The following is a 17,207-nucleotide window of genomic DNA, read 5'->3' as shown; positions in this document are numbered from 1 at the left end:
CATAGTAGTGTTGTAACTACTACGTAATATGTTATTTACAAGTAAAAAGAGAAACACGTATTTGGACTGTGCGGCTGGTCCCGGCGGAGGTTCGAGTCCTCCCTCGGGCATGCTTATGTGTGTTTGTCCTTAGGATAATTTAGGTTAAGTAGTGTGTAAGCTTAGGGACTGATGACCTTAGCAGTTAAGTCCCACAAGATTTCACATACATTTGAAGATTTTTTGAGAAACATGTATTACAGCCCACTGAAGATGCTTCACAAACAAAAGAAACGAAATGCGTATGGTAATAAACAAACGGCCTTTCATTTAGTAGCATAGACGGAACATACCTCCATGAAACTTGTATGGAGGTTTAGGAAGACAAGGGAAGTTTGCAAGATGGTGTAGAACTAGGTGATGTAGGATGTTGCAGTGAAGTGATGTCTGTGCCAGTCGATTGTATGCAGTCAACGCAGGAACGCGACGTGGGGATGTGGGAGAATGGCAGAAAGAAGCATGACTATACCTTGAATGAAGTTGTACGATTTATTAACGCATCAACGCAGATTCTCCAACATATCTACTGTGGTGTCACCGCTAGACACCACACTTGCTAGGTGGTAACTTAAATCGGCCGCGGTCCTGTAGTACATGTCGGACCCGCGTGTCGCCACTGTGTAATCGCAAACCTAGCGCCACCACATGGCAGGTCACAAGACACGGAATAGACCTCGCCCCCAGTTGTACGGACGACATAGCTTGCGACCAGACCTACGAAGTCTTCCTCTCATTTGCCGAGAGACAGATAGAATAGCCTTCAGCTTAGTCCATAGCTACTACCTAGCAAGGCGCCATTTGTATCAGTGCTTATAGCTTACTACTATTCAAGAGATGTATTCCAACAAGAGAATAAAAGTTAAGTAACATCTACGTACTTTTCTTCTTATTCATTAATAAGTCTCATGTTCCAGAACTTCAAGCCCGTCTGCGTTAGTTTAGCGTGCACCTAGTTACCTCATTGTGTCTATGCTGTATGAGCTAGACACAACATCTACAAAGGATGGTGCGCCAGTTACAGCCCTGTAACACAGCGTGAGAACTGTAGTGATAGGAAGGTCTTACCTTCGCTTTTGAGGCGATTGTCGTACCTTGAGAATGACAGTCGGTTTCAAACACGATAAGAATTGCTGCCGTCAGCAAATGCAGGTCCATCTCAAGCAGTTGCCGAGCTAACACTGCTATGGGGTCAGCATGGAACGGATGCCTAGAGTTGGCTACTTGCAGCGGCACATCTTGCTGCACACCTTTAAAGCACCAAACGACATTAGGGCAATAGGTGGCTGGGCCCATGTAGGAAGGTCCGTCCGACGAAGAACACTTTTTCTTCTTTTTAGCTGATGCAAAGCGTATAGTAAAAAGATGGCCCAAAGAGGCGCTTATCCTCAGGTGTGTGTGTGTGTGTGTGTGTGTGTGTGTGTGTGTGTGTGTGCGTGGAGAGCTTAGTTCAGATACGAGGTAGTTCAGCAATGTTTTGATGGTGTCTTTCATACCATCACTTGAAAACCCACTCATGCAGGTTGCTGCGAAAATAAACCGTGATGTTTATTTCAACAGTCTCAGTGTTCAAGTGCAGCCATTTCTGCTACATCTTCGTGAAGAGTATGCTGTGAACAAAATCGTTTTTCAACATGACAAGTGCAGCGCTCATAAGGGTGCTCGCATACGTTCCTGGTTTGACGAATTCTCGAGAACCCGGTAAAGCGTCGACTGGCACGCTAAATCACCCGATATTAATCCTATTGAAAATGTCTGGGGCTACTTCATGGCTTCAAGGGCGTCGTGTCGGATAATGTTATGAAAGCCGCAGCTGCAGATGTTTGAACACCGGCATAGAAAAGGCGCCAAGGAGTGGGACTATAACATCATCGTAGACGAATCACAAAGGACTTCGACAGCCAGAGCCCCCTTGCCGGCGAAACGGGCCACGCTCTTCACATGCGTGACACAGGAAAACCATAGCCACTAATCGCGGCCCAGCGCGCGCTAGGGTAGTATGTTGGGGCCCAGTTTACTTGTCATAACATCGACTCCCCGTCTGTGTTGACTCGTTGGAACTGTTCGTCTGCGGCCGACGATGTCTTAATACTACCAATGCCGGTTCCGTTGCCTTGCTAAGTTGAAATCCAGGGTCCCTATTATTCATGTAGTAAGTTAGACGTATTTTTACTGCTTCTTTAATGATGGAGTCCCAGTACGTGGATGTGGACGAAATGATCTTTGTCCCTCCGTAATTCATGCTAGGTCCCGTGGCAAGACTGTTCAGCAGCAACAGATTCTACTGGCTCCCTAATCTGGTTGCTGAACATTGTCTTGGCACAGCAACCAGGGAGGGGCAAAGATCCTTTGGTCAGATCCACGTACAGGGACTCGATCGTTGCAGAAGTAGTCGAAATACGACCTAATCAATAATTAAAAGAGACCACAGGAAACTTCCAAATCCACGATCTGTTACTAACTTACCTGGGAGATGTATAGATGACACGACTCTCAAGCTGCTAGAGTTCTTAATTTTGCTCCTACACCTGTTTCAACCACCATCAGTGCACTTTGTCAGTTTCATCGAGAGAATCGCACCACCGAAGAGCAACATCTCGCGTATAGAGAGAGCAGCCCTCCGCTACTTATGAACAGACGTCAAAGCGGTAGTAGTCAAGTCGGGTAAAGGTAGTGCTACTGTGCTCATGCCACGGAGGGCTGTTCTAAGCAGATCAATGTTTAATTGTATAACTCGGCATACTGCAAGATCAATAAGGATCTTACTATCTAAGTGATGTGATAAACAGCAGAACTTCTACCTAACAGTTTCTCTACCAAAGTTAAGAGACTAAGACCAAGTAGTTCAGTTCCACCTAGGTTGTATTTACTGCCCCACGTGCATTAAGAAGGTGTACCTTTAGGGCTTATAGTGAGCAATACTGGAGCAGCCACCTATGACCTGACCAAGTACTTGGCGTCTTTACTCATACCCATTGTAGGCAAGTATCCACATCATATAAGAAAGTCTAATGGTTTTATTAGCTAAATTCAGTCACTTAAGCTGGAAAGCAACGACTTATTGGTCAGTTTTGACGTCGTTTCACTTTTTACAAATATACCTCTGAAGGACTCACTACATCTCAACGTCAACAGGTTTGGGGCTGGCATTACAGAGTTGTTCGAGCACACTCAGTCCTCGATATACTTTTTATTTAACAGTGAGTTTTTTTGACAACCTCACGTCGTCGCCATGGGAATTCATTTGTCTCCGCAGGTGGCCAGTCTTTTTATGGAAGATTTTGAGAAACGAACACTCGCCTCAGCTATTTTAAAACCGACAGTAATTTGGCCACACGTCGATCGTACTGTTATAGTTTGGACTCATGCTTTGGACAGTCTCAAGGAGTCCCTTCAGCAGCTGCACTCCATGCATGTAAACATAAAATTTGCTATGGAGATGGAGAAAGATGATTGCCCGCCGGTTTTAGACGTCTTGGTGAGACGTAAGAGCGGTGGCTCACTGGGATATTCAGCGTTCCGAAAGTCCGATCGTACAAACCTTTATTTACAAGATACCATTTGCCACTGTCCGGCAGAAACGATGGACATTCTACAGACCTTAATCCATACCATCTCCGATGCCGATAATCTGAAAACGGAACTGGAACATCTGCAGACTGCATTCCTGAACAATGGACATATTTCTCAGCAACTACAGAAAGTGCTACAACCATAGTAACGACACAAAGAGAAAGACGGTACGGCTTTCAAAACGAACGCTTATCTACAATGTATTGTAACGTGTTTCAGAAAATAGGCAGAATATTAAGAGCAATTCGCCCTCTTTCTAAAATGTATGTGCTATTGGGAACTGTTAAAGACGACTTAGAGTTGCGCAAGGCAGTGTTTACAGGATTCCGTGCTAATGCGGCAATGCTTACATAGGGCAAACGACACCCACCGTACAGGATCGCTTTGTAGAACATCAACGGCTCACTCGCCTCCTCCAAGACAATAAATCCGTTATCGTTGAGCCCGCCGGAGTGGCCTAGCGGTTCTAGGCACTTCAGTCTGGAATCGCGCGACCGCTACGGTCGCAGGTTCGAATCCTACCTCGAGCATGGATATGTGTGATGTCCTTAGGTTAGTTATGTTTAAGTAGTTCTAAGTTCTACGGAACTGATGACCTCAGATGTTAAGTCCCATAGTGCTAAGAGCCATTTTCGTTATCGTCAAACACTGTATTTCCAGTGGTCATTTGACAAAATACATTAAAACAAAATTGTGACCCATACGTCAAACGTTTGGAGTTCCATCAGTGGAAATACGACTGTCTGAGCCCCTTATTAGTCGATGGCGGCTTCCAGTTAAATTCTGCATGGAACCTGCTAAGCCGATCGTGCTCTGCGTATCCGGTGTCGTTCTGCGATTTTACTGTACGGAGACAAATGATTTGATATCGATGAGGCTCTAAGCGCGGCGCACAACTTGCAGCTTAAACGTGTGTTCTCAAGCAGCGCTTGCGCAATGTCGACTAGATACAGCGCACATGTGGTGGCTGGGTCTTCAGTACTTCAGCGCAGTGCGTTTTCGTCAGTATTCCGTTAAAGTAGGCAGAGGACTCTGCGTCGACATATCGTGGTAGCAAGTTGCAGACAGTCTGTACGCCGTCAAAGTTTTAAATTTCATACGAAGCAGAAGCGCTCAGAGTAGTTGCTTGTTCTGACATTACCACGTGGCTGCCTGTATTTCCGTAGGTGGTTCCAAAAGGTAGTTAATTATTGACTAGACAGTTGCCAAAACAAAACATGTGGAAGATAAGTTTTTGGCTGTAAAGTAACTATACTTTTAGCAGTCGATGTTTCCGTATGCATAGAAATGTCACCCAGCTGAAGTAATATGTGTTTAGTTTCATTGTTAAAATTATGAGTGTTTCACTACTGGATATACACTCAATTCTGTTTTTAATTGCCGGCCGCGGTGGTCTCGCGGTTCTAGGCGCGCAGTCCGGAACCGTGCGACCGCTACGGTCGCAGGTTCGAATCCTGCCTCGGGCATGGATGTGTGTGATGTCCTTAGGTTAGTTAGGTTTAAGTAGTTCTAAGTTCTAGGGACTGATGACCACAGCAGTTGAGTCCCATAGTGCTCAGAGCCATTTTTTTGTTTTTAATTTCAGGCAACTGTGATGTACGTTACTCTGTGAATGGCTTCAAGTAGCAACAGACACGAAGAAATCGTGGGTACGTAGCCATAATCTCGATATGTATCGAGCAATAAATCAATAGAACGTGGAAACTCGCCTACAAATTTACCAAGCCTCCTTTGCATATCTCTGCTGAAGGCAACAAAGTTTGCCGAGGTTGCTTGTACAGCCATAAATCAACTATAATCGCTCACGTGTCCGGCAGTGGAATAATAGCTGAGTCAACAAACGAAATTATCTTCATACAGTACAAATTTTAAAAAAAGAGATTGTTTCGCCTCGTGCTTTGCTTATCTTTCTCTGACACAATATAAGTACAGATATCTCCTGATTCTAGTTGCAAATAACTGCAGTATTCTGCTATCAGCTTGTCCCTGATAACATCTGTCACAGACATCTCTGTGCCGTGCAGCCGTATCGTCATCGAGTGCCACAGGTGGACTCAAAGTCAAATGTGAGTTCCCTACTCTGCACCATACAACATGGCTTGTTTCTCGTCACGCATTGTGCTATTGCTCTTATTTCTATCTTTTCGTGATACATAAGCTTCGATTTATGTGTAAATTGTATCAGCAGTATTTATTAATTGTTGCTTCTACAGATAAGTGAAGAGATAGTAGTTTACGGAAAGGAAATTTGGTCTGTTTAGTGACATTTTATTTGGTTCTCATCAAACCGTCTCTTTTGCTTCGTGAAATACGGTAGCCGTAAATACAGGATGTCGCAGGGAGAATGGTAAGTATTCAAGGACAGATAAGAACGATCATTCGAAGCAAAGAAGTCTTTTAAGTATGCGTTCTAAAATGCATACCTTAAGAGCTATAAGCACTTATTCATGTTAGATATTGTAAAAAAAAAAATCTCTTCCAGTACGAGCTCTTTACTTTCCATATTGTGAGAGATGCTAGTATGGACGAGGACAAAAGTTCAGTGAACATGGGCTCTTAAGTGCATAACTTAAGATGTGCTGCTAAACACATCTCTTCTAATGAACAAGTGCTCATAGCTTTTAAGGTATGCATTTTACATCCCATGTTTACTAGACTTTGCTTCGAATAGTCGTTCCAAACATATGCGAATATCTGAAATTGACCATTTCTTCTGGAACACCATGTACATGTTTGTATTATTAAGCTGAGCTTAGAAACAATTATATGCAGCTCTTAAGAGCTTTCTAGTACTTCATATATCAGTGCGCTGGTTATTACATATCTTTATATGTTATAATATATTCTTGTAGCTACTGCCTTAACAAACAGTAGTGCCTTCGAAAGTTGAAATTCAGAGGTCAAGTACGTAGCTGTTTTTGAAGAATGCAACAACAAGAAAACATTTATAAACGTAGGCTTCCGCAGCTATTTTCACATTCAATAAAAAATTTTCCGGGTTTGTGAGCGCATTGTCAATGTGTATAAAACTACAGACGTTTAGGTCTCTGTTGCAAGAGATCTCCTTCAGGGTGTTTTTGTTTACTGCTGAAAGAGAAAACTTTGTTTCTTATATACCTGTAGACATGGCTGTTATCTAATTCTGATAGACTGTTTAGGATGAAGGGGAGGGATGTTAGAAGTCTTTATTGGTGTTTTTATTATTTCTTTTCATTGGTGAAAACCCGACGTTTTGATTGGTGTTTGCGTTACCGCTTATGATTGGTATAAATCGGCGAGTGAAGAACCAGGCACCAGCATTGACATGGCGTTGTTTTCCTGCTTTCTAGCGCCGGCCGAGGGGCGCCACTATGTGTTGCTTCACGTGAACTATCGTCCCTTAGAGCTGTTATTGGTGGCAGCCAAGACGTCGGAAGTCGTTACCCCTCTTCTGTATTCATGTTGCCTGGTCGCTTGGCTATTTCTATTGCTTCCCTAATCTTCCTCCTGAATGTAAGAGGCTGTTTCGCCAGTACGCGTACTTCACCAAAACCAATCTGTTTGCCGCTCTCCACGAAGGTGGAGGCATTACTTTTCATTCAACCCTTGTATAAAGCAGAGAATTTGCGTGCGCTATCGTACTCCATCTCCTCAAGCTCCTTTCCGGCCATACGTGGGGTCTGGACCCCTCCACCATCCTCCACACCTATAAATCCCTCATCCGCCCTATCCTTTGTTACGCCCAACCTGCTTGGATCTCCGCCCCCCCCCCCCCCCCCTACCTTTTACAAATCCCTTCAGATCCTTGAAGGCCATGCTCTCCGCCTCACCTATTGCATCCGTCTCCCCTCCCCCACGCAGATCCTGTACGACCTCAATCCGTTCCCCCACCTCCTCCTTTTCCTTGAACGGATACGGATCCTGTACACCTCCCGAAAACTCGATCCTCCTCACCCGCTTGTCTCCCCCATCCTCTCCCACACCCGCCCGCTGCCGTGCCTGTATTCCCACGTCCCACCCGGTCTCCATCTCTCCACCCTCCTTACCCTCTCCCAAGGTGGCTTCCGCCAGCTCCCTCTCCCTGATGATGCCATCCTCCCCTCCATCTACCCCTCCTACCAACTTTGATCCTCCCTCCCTCTTCCTGTGTTTGTTCATTTGGGCAACCCTCCTTCCCTTCTCTTCCCCCTTCCCTCCCTCCTCCATTTCTCCCCACTCCTCCCCCGGGATCCCCTCCCCTGTCCCTCTACTCCTCCTCCCATCTCCTCAGCCATTGGCACCTTTTTTCTCCCCTCTCCCCCCCCCCCCCCGCTCACCCTTCTTCCCCTATTGGCAGGTCCCCGGACTCGCACACACTACATGGACATTCACGCGCCGGAGATCATCGCCATTGGTGTCTCGTGTGTGTCGTCGTGTTTAGTGTTCAGTGTTCACCATCATACTCCATCGTTCACCAGTGCCATGGACATCTTCAGTGTTTGTGCGTCGTGTCAACAGTTTGTAGTGTGGATAGTCATCGAGTGTGAACGGCTTCATGTTTTTTATGTTCATGTGTCTACTGTTTTTTCCCCGCCGTTTTGTTCCAACTCATGTGTCTTCTCTGTTTTATCATTGTAATATCTTTGGCTAAAGAACGGCGTATTGTGCTGCTGCCAGCCTACCTGTTTTTCTATGGGTATTAAAATCACAATAAAGAAAAAAAAAAGTGCGCTATCGTGACTGTGAACAGCATATACTTCGTTGTGTGTGTTGCTGCTCTATAAGTTTGTTTGTAGTATATTTGTGTTTAGTATTGGGGCACAGCCAAACATTTTCAGAGACCAGTGTGGGAAACCATCTAAAAATCACACTTAGGCTTGCTGGTGTGCCTGACCAAGGTCATTAATCCGCCATAAAAATTCGAGTCAGGTCGTGCTCACATCTCTGCCTCACAAGCTTGCACGATGGGTATTAAGCAGTTCGCATTAAGATATTCCATACCCATACATAATTAAAAATCAACGCATCCAACCTATTTCCACATAGTAATCTTTTATGTATAAACACATGGTTAATAGGGTTTGCTTAAAACTAGACAGAGAAACGACAAATCACCAAAATGCAGGCTTCTAAGCATGAGAGTCAAATTTCAACTCAGTGGTCCGTCATATGTTTCAAGTAGTGATTGGAACAGTTAAATCTGACATATACAGTTATCTTGCATGGAAGGAAGCTGTAGATTTTAACATCCCATCGACTATGGGGTCATTTTCGAGACAGTACGAAGCTCAGAGTACGGAAAGATGAGACCATCCATGCCCTTTACAAGGGAATGATCCCAGCATCTGCCTTGAACAGCACTATGGGAATTAACATCTGAGGTCATCAATTCCCTAGCACTTAGAACTACTTAAACCTAACTAACCTAAGGACATCACACACATCCGTGCCCGAGGCAGGATTCGAACTTGCAACCGTAGCAGTCGCGCGGTTCCGGACTGAAGCGCCTAGAACTGCTCGGCCACCGCGGTCGGCCGATAATTACACTCAAGGAAAAAATCGAAGCGCCAAAAAAAAAATTAACGTGGAATAATGAAATTTTGGGAAAACATTCGTCTAGTTAACAAATTTAAGTGATTAACATGGCAAAATCATGGGTTACTTAAGAGCGAGATAGGCCACTGCAAAATATGAAGTTGGTACATTAATAACCGGTGTAACGCCAGAATACTGAATGCAAAAAAAATGGCACTGAGCACTACGGGACTTAACATCTGAGGTCATCAATTCCCTAGAAGTTAGAACTACTTAAACCTAACTAACCTAAGGACATCACACACATCCGTGCCCGAGGCAGGATTCGAACTTGCAACCGTAGCAGTCGTGCGGTTCCGGACTGAAGCGCCTAAAACTGCTCGGCCACCGAGGTCGGCCGATAATTACTCTCAAGGAAATAATAGAAGCGCAAAAAAAAAAAAAATTAACGTGGAATAATGAAATTTTGGGAAAACATTCGTCTAGATAACAAATTTAAGTGATTAACATTGCAAAATCATGGGTTACTTAAGAGCGAGATAAGCAACTGCAGATATGAAGCTGGTACATTAATAACCGGCGTAACGCCAGAACACTGAATGCAAGCACGCAAAAGTGCATTCACTGTGTTGCACAGGTACCAGACGTCAGTTTGTGGGCTGGAGTTGCTCGCCTGTTGCACTTGTTTCGGCAGCACAGTGACGGTTATTGTTTGAGGACGATGCTGGAGATTTCGTCCGATAATGTCCCATATGTACTCGATTAGAGATAGATCTGGTGATCGAGTAAGCCAAGGCAACACGTCGACACTCAGTACAGCATGTTGGGTTATAACAGCGGTATGTGAGCGAGCGTTATCCTGTTGGAAAATTCCCCTTGAATGCTGTTATGAATGGCAGCACAACAGGTCACACCACCAGTCGTACAAATTTGCAGTAACGGTGCATGGAATAACCACAAGAATCCTATTGTGATACGAAATCGCACCTCAGACCATAATTCCCGATGTATGTCCAGTGTGTCTTGCACGCAAAAAGGTGGTTGCTGGCACTCAACTGGCCTCCTCCTAACCAACACACGACCAACTATACTTACTTTTCCAAGTTTATCCTTTGCTTCCTTTACAATTTGCTCACTGTACATACTGAATAACATTCATGCCCTTCGGCTCTTATACAGTGAGATGACAAAGTCGTAAGATACCTCCCACTATCGTGTCGGGCCTTTTTTTCCCGCGGTAATGCAACATTAGCCACTAGCGCTGGCAAAAAGGGCATTCCTGACCAAGAGAAGTCTACTGGTATCAAACATAGTTCTTGATTTCAGAAAGAAATTTCTCAGAATCTAGGTTTGGAGTACAGCATGAGAAACATGGACTGAGGGAAAACCAGAACAGAAGAGAATCGACGCATCTGACATGTGGTGATACAGACGAATGCTGAAAATTAGGCAGACTGAAAAGGAAAGGAATAAGGATGTTCTGCACAGAGTCGGAGAGGAAAGAAATATGTGGAAAACTCAGACAAGGAGAAGCGACAGGATGATAGGACATCTGTTAAAGCATCAGGAAATGACTTCCATGATACTGGATAGAGCTGTAGAGGGCAAACACTGTAGAGGAAGACCTAGATTGGAATACAACCAGCAAATAATTGAGGACGTAGATTCCAGGTGCTACTCTGAGATGAGGAGGTTGACACAGGAAAGGTCAGAAGACTGATGACGCAAAATAATAATAATAATAATAATAAATGCATCTCGACGTGGCATGAACTCAAAAAGTCGTTGGAAGTCCCCTGCAGAAATACTGAGCCGTGTTGTCTCTATATCCGTCCATAAGTCCATAATTCCGAAAGTGTTGCCGGTGCAGGATTTTGTGCACAAATGACCTCTCGATTATGTCCTATAAGTGTTCGATGGGATTCATGGTCGGGCGATCTGGGTGTCTAGATCATTCCCTCGAATTCTCTAGAATGTTCTCCAAACAAAACACGAAGAGTTGTGGCCTGATGACATGGCGTATTGTTATCCATAAAAGTTACATCGTTTTAGCGGATCGTAAAGTCCATGAATGGCTGCAGATTCTCTCCTGGTAGCCGAATATAACCATTTCCGCTCAACAATCGATTCAGTTGGACCAGAGGACCCAGTACATTCCATGTAAACACAACCCACAATATTATTCCCAGAATGAGGTTTTCACTCTGCAGCGGAGTGTGCGCTGATATGAAACTTCCTGGCAGATTAAAACTGTGTGCCCGACCGAGACTCGAACTCTGTACCTTTGCCTTTCGCGGGCAAGTGCTCTACCATCTGAGCTACCGAAGCATGACCCACGCCTGGTGCTCACAGCTTTACTTCTGCCAGTCTATCGTCTCCTACTTTCCAAACTTTACAGAAGCTCTCCTGCGAACCATGCAGAACTAGCACTCCTGAAAGAAAGGATACTGCGGAGACATGGCTTAGCCACAGCCTGGGGGATGTTTCCAGAATCAGATTTTCACTATGCAGCGGAGTGTGCGCAGGCGTGCTAGTTCTGCATGGTTCGCAGGAGAGCTTCTGTAAAGTTTGGACGGTAGGAGACGAGATCCTAGCAGAATTAAAGCTGTGGGCACCGGGCGTGAGTCGTGCTTCGGTAGCTCAGATGGTAGAGCACTTGCCCGCGAAAGGCAAAGGTCCCGAGTTCGAGTCCCGGTCGGGCACACAGTTTTAATCTGCCAGGAAGTTTCACAATATTATTGAGCCATAACCAGCTCGTACACTGCTATGTTTACAACAGGGGCTTCGTGGGGTCTGCGCTACACTCGAACCCTATCATCAGCTCTTTCCAACTGAAATCGGATTGATCTGACCGGGTCACGGTTTACCATTCGGCTAGCATCCAACCGTTGTGATCACGAGCCCAGGAAAGGCACTGCAGGCGATGTTGTTCTGTTAGGAAAGGCACTCGCTTCGGTCATCTGCTGCCATAGCCCATTATCGCCTAATTTCGCCGGTCTGCCCAACAGATACGTCCATTGTGTGCTCTACATTCATTTCTGTGGTTATTTCCGCAGTGTTGCTTGCGTGTTACCACCGACAAATCGACGCAAACGCTGCTGTTCTCGGTTGTTAAGAGACGGCTGTTGACCACTGCTTCAACAGCGGTGAGAGGTAATGCCTGATGTGTGGTTTTCTCGGTACAGTCTTGACACTGTGTGTCGCGGGATACTGAATTCCTTATCCATTGTCGAAATGGAATATCCCATGCGTCTAGCTCCAGCTACCATTCTGCGTTCAAAGTCTGTTAACTGTCATTGTGCGGCCATAATCATGTCGGAAACCTTTTCACGTGAGTCACCTGATTATAAATGGCAGTTCCGCCAATGCACTGCTCTTTTACACCTTATATACGCGTTACTGCCAGCATCTGTATGTCTGCATATTGCTACGCCGGAGCCTGAATTTTGCACTACTCGCTGCCTTCATAATTTGAAGGAGTACTTTGTACCACAATATGAAAATTTTTGTCATATTCCATTAACGTACTGAGCGAGGGGAAAATGACTATATGTCTCTAAGTGGCTTAATCGCTCAATATTATCAATATCTGGACATGACATATAACAGAAGTATTGGAGTAGGCCTGTAAATAGGATATCAGTTCTCTGAATTGACCATAAAGAACAACATCTGAGAATTGCTGTTAGACTTTTCTATAGGCCTTACCGGCTCTGCAGTTGTTTCCCGGTAGTGTTTCAGATGTGTTCCATCATGTTCAGATCAGGTGAATTTGGTGGCCAACACTTCACCTTGCGCTCGCTGTCATCTTCCGCAAACCACTGGAGCACGAATCTGGCCTTGTGACACGAAGTGCTATCTTGCTAAAGATGCCATCAATTTTGGAGGAAGACATCAAGCAGTGAGGGATGCAGGTCGTCCGCAGTAATGTTCAGTAATTCACAGTTGCCAATATGCCACCAGTTACTACCACATGTCCCGTAGGAGACCGCTGAATGTTCATCATAGCATAGCACGTGGCTCACTGCCCTGAGTCCGTAGTGTGGTTTATGTTTTGACCATCCTTTTGCTTGTGTAATAGTGTATCCGAGCACGGCCGTCGATCTGATGTGGCAAGAAACGTGAATCATCTGACCAGGCAGCACGGTTCAGTCATCCACGGTCCCATGCCGATGATGTCGTGTCCACTATAATCGAGTCATTGGGTCAACATGCGTGCACATATGGTCGTCTCTGTGGAGCCCATATTCAACGAGCGCGGAGCGGTGTGTTCCAAAGCACTTATTCCTTCACCAGTATTTTACTCTGCCCTAAAACGTATCACAGGTCCCCCCCCCCCCCATTCTGGTTTATAAAACGGGAAAGCCTCCGAGGTCCACGCTCTGTGACAAGGCGTCAACGTCCAAGGCCTTGTCGCCTGTGGTTACTCGTCAGAGTAACCAGAGCCTGAATTTTGTACTAGTGGCTGTTCGTTCAGTTTTTGTTATTCCCACTGCCTTCATAATTTGTTTGCCCCTTAACTACTTTCCAAAACTGCTCTTGGCAGTAGCACGCGAACAGCAGACTGATTTCTCATTGCCGAGATGCTCCCATGTGTCTGGTCATAAGAATCTGCCTAATATCAAATACGTTTACGTTCACGGATTTCCCCGTATGCCGCAGATATCGTCACTAGAATTATTCTCTGTTTGTCTCTGCTCCACTTTTACACGTACTTTCCTTACCGGGTCACCTGGCCGCAACGGACCTGGCGGCCTCAGGTGCGTCGCAGGCAGTGGTCATTTAAAGTTCAAATCTCTGGGGTTGTTAGGCCGCGTAATATTTCTTCAAACGATCGACGTTTAGACCCCTCTGCTGGGGTCTATTTCAGGATCTTGTGGTGTCCACTGTAAACTAAGCACTGTCAGAGACCAGTGTCGCCTTCTCTTGTAAAAGGGAGTTCTCCCTCGCTTGTGCTGGAGAAGTGGGATTATTGTGTAAAAATCTTATGGATACCCTTGATGGGCCATCCTCATTGGATAGTTCCTGCGCTACTTCCGAAGAAATGGGTTATTGCCTAAAACCACGTCATTGGTTAGAACGGGATTTTCCCCGCACTTATGCTGGGAGGAGTTATTAATTAAATTTTAAATTTCGTCCGGCTTCTACTGGTTGTCCAGTATCATTGGCTAGAAGCGCAGAGCAAGAAAGGTGGAATGTTCATCCAAAATATTACTACCAGCAGAGGTGGCTTCTGGGCGTTGTTTTTGTTTCTGGCACAACGCGGCCGCGTATTCACTTTCTTGATGGCGGGGAACCACGATGCCGGAAGCCTATAGCCGTTCTCTATTTATTTATTTTATTTATTTCCACGTCTAGTGTAATAGGACCAAATTGAGGAGCAAATCTCCAAGGTCATGGAACGTGTCAGTACACGAAATTACAACATAAAATCAATAACAGATAAAAAAAATCTTTATATAACCGAAAAAGTCAAGCAATAATAATAACTAAACGCAATCGAAAATATAACATAGGAATCAGCTTAATTTTTCAAAAAACTCCTCAGTTTCGATTTGAAATCACGTGGATTACTGCTAATATTTTTGAATTCTTGTGGCAGCTTATTGAAAATGGATGCAGCAGTATACTGAACACCTTTCTGCACAAGAGTTAAGGAAGTACGATCCAAATGCAGACTGAATTTCTGCCTAGTATTAACTGAGCGAAAGCTGATACTTCCTGGGAACAATCTGATATTGTTAACAAGAAACGACGGTAAAGAATTTATATATCGAGAGGCCAATGTCGGAATACCCAGACTAGTGAACAGGGGTCGGCAAGAGGTTCGCGAACTACTTATTACCCCATCTGCCCGTTTCTGAACCAAAAATATCCTTTGAGACTGAGAAGAGTTACCCCAAAATAAAATACCGTATGACATGAGCGAATGAAAACAAAGTAGTCTAATTTTCGTGTCGAACGATTACTTACTTTAGATACCGTTCTAACAGTAAACATAGCAGCATTAAGTCTTCGAACAAGGTGGGCTCTCCACTACAGTTTACAATATATCTGAACATCGAGAAATCTGAACTTTTCAGTTTCACTAATCATATGCTCATTCTGTGAAATTAAAATGTCTGGTTTTGTTGAACTGTGTATTAGAAACTGTTAAAACTGAGTCTTAATGTGGATTAGCGTTAGTTTATGTTCTACAAGCTATGCACTGCAACTTACAAGTCATGAACTGCACTATTTGAACCAGAGTCAGTGTTGCACACAACACCCTTTACTACCAAGCTAGTGTCATCAGCAAACAGAAATATTTTAGAATTACCTGTAGTACTACAGGGCATATCATGTATATAAATAAGGAACGGAGAGGTCCAAACACTGATCCCTGAGGCACATCCCATTGACTGTGCCCCACTCAGATCCCACATCGCAGCCAGCTCTCTTTCGAAGTTGTATGGGTTCTTAGAAATTTCAATCAGTTCTTGGACTTTTCTTCTATAAATATGGGTTTCCCCAGCCAACACACGTACGTTCCTGAAATCGATGTCAAAGTCACAGTTCTCGTGATGTTCCGGTACCACCGACTTCATACTTTGTTTTAGGCACGTGTGGTGTTCGTGTTCCTTGATAATTTCTTCGACAGGCTTTTCCGTTATGCCTGTATACACTTTGCCGCAGCCAAACGCCCGCAGTGTGGTCATAATGTCTTGGTTCACAAGCACGTGTTATAGGGAATGAAGGAAGCAGGTACATTTGGACCTTTACGTTTTGCGGTTTACTGGCCTTGGAGGGTACACAGGTGAGTATTCGTACAAAACACGCTGTGTCGACACGAGCAGCCACTAGATTTGCGTGTTGTAGAAGACATTTGGCGAGCGCCTCAACTCGTTGCATCCTGGTTGCCTGCTGGTTATGGCATTGAGTGCATAAGTGGGCGGCGACAATAGCTCATAACGCTGACTCACGCCTAACGACCAGCGTACACCTACGTGACACGCATCTGTAGGAGATAAGCGAGCACATCGGGGGAGGTCTGACAAGCAACGTGTGTTGCTCTGTCTCACGGCTCTTGTACGGCGCCGGCCGCTGTGGCCGAGCGATTACAGGTGCTTCAGTCCGGAACCACGTGGCTGCTACAGTCGCAGGTTCGAATCCTGCCTCGGGCATGGATGTGTGTGATTTCCTTAGCTTAGTTAGGTTTACTTAGTTCTAAGTCTAGGGGACTGATGGCCTCAGATGTTAAGTCCCATAGTGCTTAGAGCCATTTGAACCATTTCTTGTACGGCGTGCTGGTGCAGTGATTAGCACTTTGGCCTCGCATTCGGCAGGAAGACAGTTCAAACCCGCGTCCGGCCATCCAAATTTAAGTTTTCCGTGATATCCCTAAATTGCTTCAGGCAAATGCCGGGATGGTTCGTTTGAAAGGAGAAGGCCTTTTTCCGTCTCCATCCTTCCCTAATCCGAGCTTGTGCTCCGTCTCTAGTGACTGCGCTGTCGACGGGGCGCTAATCTCCTTCGGTTCTTATGTGAATCAATGTCGAGGTGTTTCATGCAGTGCGGTTTCCAATTGTTAAAGATACAAAGCTCATTTCTCACTCGTTATCTGACACTACATTCACACATATACTTCTCAAGCAACTTAATAGTGCGTCGCGTACTTCGTAGTTCTTACAAATGTTGGCAGTTTTCTAGTCTATTGTCGCACTGAGGGAAGGACAAATCACTATATATCTCTTCAAGTGCCCTAATCTCTAACGTATCTAAAATTCCAATCGATGATCACAAAAACTTGTAGTCACAGTATCATGTTCACATCCCGGCACTTATTTTCGATTCAGTTTACAGAATCTTTTTACTCTTTCATAAACCAGACGTGGCACTAGTTTTACATGCTGCGACATAGTCGCGAACAAAGACAGCGATCCAGGAAGTAATCAGTTTGTTTCTTTAATCTCAGTCGAAGACCACAAAACAGTTGTCGTCGGAGTATCGGTTTCTGTTCATAACGACCATGTTGACTTCTCTAATCATTGTTAGGCTCTGTAAGCTGAAGCAGAAAATAAGTGCTGCAATCTAAGGATGGTCATTATCGAACAAAATCGATAGTC

This window comes from Schistocerca nitens, chromosome 7 (genome assembly GCF_023898315.1).
Source record: "Schistocerca nitens isolate TAMUIC-IGC-003100 chromosome 7, iqSchNite1.1, whole genome shotgun sequence".
Lineage (NCBI taxonomy): Eukaryota > Metazoa > Arthropoda > Insecta > Orthoptera > Acrididae > Schistocerca > Schistocerca nitens.
The sequence above is the reverse complement of the archived record's forward strand: the minus strand, read 5'-3'. Positions refer to the sequence as shown.